A 6,091-nucleotide genomic window follows, 5' to 3' on the forward strand; every position below is an offset into this window, starting at 1 on the left:
TTGGTTTAAAGCCTTTAAAATTATAGGAAAAATTATTGAAATAGTTGTGCATGCTTGTAAATGCATGTGCACTATTTTGAAAATATATATGTATATTAAAAATAAATGAGGAAAAAATTGAGTATCAACAGGTTAGACAGTTGTACAAGAATATTCTTTGCTGTAAATAGAAATATACTTTATTTAGGGTTCCCCTATTATATAAAGGGGACTCCAATCATTTGTACATTATCTAATCATTGGGCAAGAATATATTATCCTACTTTTCTCTCCTAGTGTTCATCATAATTGTCCTTTACATTTATTGTTCTTACTTTATTGCTCTTAGTTCATCTCGAGGTCACTGTTGCTGAGTAACATTGGTTTGATTCACTTATTTCTTTCATATACTTCAAATTTCTTGATTATAATTGGTATTGAAATAAATCACACATCTTTAAAACCACTAATCAAGTTTAATTGTTACTTGTATTTTCTAGGTAAACAGTTTGGCCCCCACCGTGGGGCTAAAGATAATAGTGATTATTTCTTTAGTGATTCTCATTACACACGTTGTTTTTACACTTTTTCTTGTCAAGATTTTTTGATTCTCAGGTTGAAACATGTCTAGCTCACAAAACGCACATGTTCATAAAAATGAAGGCCTTGGAGAAAACAACAATGTAGGGGTCAGTGTACCACCGGTAAACACAGCGGAAGTTCCAAATATGGAACCAGTTGATTTTAGTTCACAGATTACTCTAAATGCGAATTTAGGAACGTACACCGGAGGGAATATACGTAGGGAAGCCCGATCTGGTGGCCAAGGAGCACATGGAATGGGAGATGGGGGAATCCTCCTCCAAGTGATATTCGAGATGCTGCAAGCTCAGCAGATCTCCATCGCTCAACTTCAAAGTCAGAATAAAACTCCGAGTGTAATCGAACATGAAAACACTTGACGAGTTGAACGAGTGCCAGAGAGGTCGAACGGAAATGACACAAGGACTGACCCCACCATCATGAGGATGCTCAAAGAGCTCACTAAGAGATCAAAACCGGGGAAAAGAAGATTGAGTACAATGATAAAAAGGTGGAAACGTATAACTCCCGTGTTGACCAAAAACGTGGGCACCTACAGTTTTGAAAGGCTTAGATGCCAATAAGTTCATACAAAAACAATTCCCTTAGAGCACGGCTCCGATGCCCATTCCCAAAAAGTTTTGCATGCCCAATATACCCAAATATAACGGTACAACTGACCCTAACGAGCATATTACTTCATACACTTGTGGGATCAAAGGAAATAACTTGAATGATGATGAAATCAAATCAGTTTTGTTGAAAAGGTTTGGAGAAGTACTATCGAAAAGAGCTATGATTTGGTATCACAACTTGCCTCCTAACTCTATTCATTCATTTGCTATGTTAGCAGACACCTTCGTGAAAGCACACATCGGGGCCATTAAGGTGGCTACGAGGAAATCATACATCTTCAAGATAAAAACAATGGAATGACGAGATGTTGAGGGAGCTCATGTCTAGGTTCCAAATGGAGCGGATGGAGTTACCACCGGTCTCGGATGACTGGGCAGTACAAGCTTTTATGCAGGGTTTGAATGAAAGGATTTCGATTACATCTCGATAGTTAAAGCAGAACTTGATCAAATATCCAGCTATGACATGGTCAGATGTGCGCAACCATTATCAAATAAAAATCAGGGTCGAGGATGACCAGTTGGGATCCCCCTCGGGTTTAGTATATCCTAACAGGTTGGCAGCCAAGCCCCGGAGGGACACAGACCAGGAATTGAGATTCAACAAAGAAAGGTATCAACCATATGTCGATCGAAGGAACAACGGCCCGAGCCGTAATACTCCTCAGAACGATCGGAGAAATGATCAAGGTCAAAGTTCTCGGGGACTCATAAGTAAGAGCGGGTTCGATAAACATACCGACCCCGTAGAGGCAACTTGACTATCAGAGTATAAATTCAGCATAGATGCATCTGGGATTGTGTCAGTTATTGGGAGAATCAAAGACACCAAGTGGTCGAGGCCCATACAAACCGATCCTTCTCAAAGTAATCCGAACTTGATGTTCAAGTATCATGGCACACATGGTCATAGAACGGAAGATTGTAGGCAGCCAAGGGAAGAAGTAGCTCGATTGTTCAATGAGGGTCACCTTCGAGAATTTCTCAGTGATCGAGCCAAAAATCACTTTAGGGAGAGAGATGCAAGGAAAGATGAGCAAGAAGAACCACAACATGTAATCCACATGATCATTGGCGGAGTCAATGTCCCTCAACGACCTGTATTCGAACACACCAAAGTATCAATCACCAGAGAAAAATGGACTCGGAGCTATGTGCACGAGAACGCCTTATCGTTCTATGACGAAGAAGCAGAATGCATATCTTAGCCACACAATGACACCCTGGTAATTTCTATCCTTTTGAATAAAATTCAAGTTAAATGTGTTTTAGTGGATCCAGGTAGCTCAGCAATCATAATCAGATCGGGGGTCGTAGAACAACTCGGCCTGCAAGATCAGACTGTACCTACATCCCAGGTCCTAAATGGCTTCAACATGGCAAGCTAAACAACATAGGGAGAGATTATCTTGCAAGTAAACGTAGCTGAGACCGTACAAGATACTAAACTCCATGTCATCGAAGGTGACATGAGGTATAACGCACTCCTCGGGAGACCATGGATACACAACATGAGGGTAGTGCCTTCAACTCTTAACCAGATGATGAAGTTCCCAACGGAGGAAAGAGTGAAAACAGTCTACATAGAGCAACATGCTGCAAAGGAGATGTTTGCAATCGAGGAGGTGGTACCGATACCAAAGCCTTAAACCTCGGAGAGATCAAGCACCGAAGGTAAACAGGCAGCCAAATAGCAATCACTATTTGCAGCCTTAATGAATTCGGAGCAATAGGTAATCGAAGATGAAGATGAAGATTTCCTTACTCCTCGAACTTTCGTCTTACTCGAAGAGTCCGATGCAACTAAGTCAACGATTGAGGAGCTACAGTAGATCGTACTGATCGAATATATGCCCCAAAGGAAGGTATACCTGGGGACGAAATTAACCCCCGAGCTATGGAAAAAACTCATTCAATTTCTTATTGATAATATGAACTTCTTTGCTTAGTCCCATTTAGATACGACAGAGATTCCACCGGGAAATCACTACACATGGGTTAAGCATCGACCCCAGGTTCAAACCGGTGAAGCAAAAAAGGAGGCCCCAGTCCGAGTGAAACATGCTTTCATAAATGATCTGGTAACCAAACTTCTTAAAATTGGACCTATTCGGGAGGTAAAATACCCCGAATGGTTAGCCAATATAGTTGTAGTTCCTAAAAAAGGAAACAAACTTAGAATGTGTGTAGACTATAAGGACTTGAACAAAGCATGCCCAAAAGATTCTTTTCCACTACCCAACATTGATCTATGCCACTACCGGCCATGAGATCCTAACTTTTTTCGATGCCTACTCCCTGTACAATCAAATTTAGATGAACCCGAAAGACAAGGAGAAGACTTCGTTTATTACTAAATTTGGAACTTATTGTTACAATGTAATGCCCTCCGTGCTAAAAAATACGGGAACTACATACCAACTCCTAGTTAACAAAATGTTCGAAGAACAAATAGGTAAAACAATGGAAGTTTACATTGATGATATGTTGGTTAAGTCCATGCGCAGAGGACCATTTAGCTCATTTACAGAAAACGTTCAAAATTTTGAGGAAATACAACATAAAGCTTAACCCGGAGAAATGTGCCTTTGGAGTCAGCTCGGGTAAGTTCCTTGGCTTCGTGGTGTCAAATCGAGGCATTGAAATTAACCCCGATAAGACCAAGGCCATCGAGGATATCACGATCATAGATAGTGTGAAGGTCATGCAAAGGCTAATAGGGCGAATAGCTTCTTTGGGTCGATTCATTTCGAGGTCATCAGATCGAAGTCACAGGATCTTTTCCTTGCTAAAAAAAGGGTTTCGCATGGACCCTAGAATACCAGCAAGCCTTAGAAGAATTAAAGCGATGCTTATCAAGCCCGCCTTTGCTTCACACCCCGAAGGTAGATGAAATTTTTTACCTATATTTGGAATTATCCAAGATAACGGTAAGTGGGATGCTAGTTCAAGAAGAGAAAGGTAGGCAATTTCCTATTTATTATGTAAGTCAAACTTTAGGAGATGCTGAAACCGGATACCCTTACTTAAAAAAATTGGCACTTGCACTGATAAGCACATTTAGAAAGCTAAAGCCATATTTCCAATGTCATCCCATATGTGTATTGACCACTTACCCCTTTCAAAATGTTTTGCATAAGCCCGAGCTATCGGGCCGATTAGCCAAATGGGTCGTCGAACTTAGCGGGTATGATATCGAATATCAACCCCGAACGACCATCAAGTCTCAAATCCTAGCTGACTTTGTGGCTGATTTTACGCCCACCCTCGTACCCGAAGTGGAGAAAGAACTCCTGATAAGTTCAGGTACATCATCGGCGATATGGACCCTTTTCACAAACGGTGCCTCGAATGTGAATGGGTACGGGCTTGGCATTGTCTTGAAACCACCCATGGGTGATATCATTAGGGAATCTATCAAAACATCTAGATTGAGGAACAATGAGGCCGAGTATGAGGCCATGATTGTAGGTCTTGAGCTAGCCAAGAGCTTGGGAGCAGAGGTCATTGAAGCCAAGTGCGATTCACTGTTGGTGGTAAACGAAGCAAACAAAAGTTTGAAGTTCGAGAGGATAGAATGCAATGGTATTTGGAAAAGATACAGGTAACTTTGCACCACTTCAAGTAGTGGACTCTGGATCATGTGCCTCAAGAACAAAATAGTGAGGCCGATGCACTTGCTAATCTGGGATCCTCGGCCAATGAAGATGACATTTTCTCGAGGGTTGTCGTCTAGATATCAAGGTCTGTGATTGAAGAGGGTCATGCCGAGATAAATTCAACGAGTTTGACTTGGGACTAGAGGAATAAGTACATCGATTATTTGAAAGATGGCAAACTTCCATCGGACCATAAAGAATCGAGGACCTTACGAACCAAGGCTGCTAGGTTTGCATTAGACGAGGGTGGAACATTGTACAAGAGAACGTTCGATGGGCCATTGGCAGTATGTTTAGGGCCGGGGACACTGATTATGTGTTACGAGAGGTCCACGAAGATACTTGTGGAAATCACTCCGGCGTCGAATTTTTGGTTCGCAAAATTATCAGAGCAGGGTATTACTAAGATAGCATGGAAATAGATACTAAGGAATTTGTCAAAAAAATGTGATAATTGTCAACGATACGCACCGATGATCCATCAGCCCGGAGAACCACTCCATTCGGTCCTATTCCCGTGGCCTTTCATGAAATAGGGAATGGATATAGTCGGCCCTCTATCAACGGCCCCAGGTAAAGCTAAATTTATTTTGTTTATAATTTATTATTTTTATAAGTGGGCGGAAGCACAGGCCTTTGAGAAGGTCAGAGAAAAAGAAGTTATTGACTTCATTTGGGACCACATCATATGCCGGTTTGGGATACCTGCCGAGATTGTATTGGACAATGGAAAACAATTCATTGGCAGCAAGGTGACAGTGTTCCTCGAGGCACATAAAATAAAAAGGATATTATCAACATCGTACCACCCAACTAGAAATGGACAGGCCGAGTCAACAAACAAAATTATAATTCAAAACCTGAAGAAAAGGTTAGACGATGCCAAGGAAAAATGGAGAGAAATTTTACCCGAGGTCCCTTGTGCATATCGGACATCATCGAAGTCTAGCACGGGGGCCACCCCATTTTCATTAGTATGTGGCTCCGTGTCACGACCCCAAACACCCCGATCGTGATGGCGCCTATCACCATACTAGGCAAGCTGAAACCACACGAACAATATAAATGTCTTTTGTAAATTCATTTTCTAACCAGATAAAATTTCAAATATTTCATTTTAATATATATCAAATATGCAGAAAAAGACAAATATGTAAGTATATCAACCCAGCCCGATCCTGGTGTCACTAGTCATGAGCCACTAAATACAACTCAACATTGTTGGCTTAACACAAG

Source organism: Nicotiana sylvestris, chromosome 8, assembly GCF_000393655.2.
Source record: "Nicotiana sylvestris chromosome 8, ASM39365v2, whole genome shotgun sequence".
Classification (NCBI taxonomy): domain Eukaryota; kingdom Viridiplantae; phylum Streptophyta; class Magnoliopsida; order Solanales; family Solanaceae; genus Nicotiana; species Nicotiana sylvestris.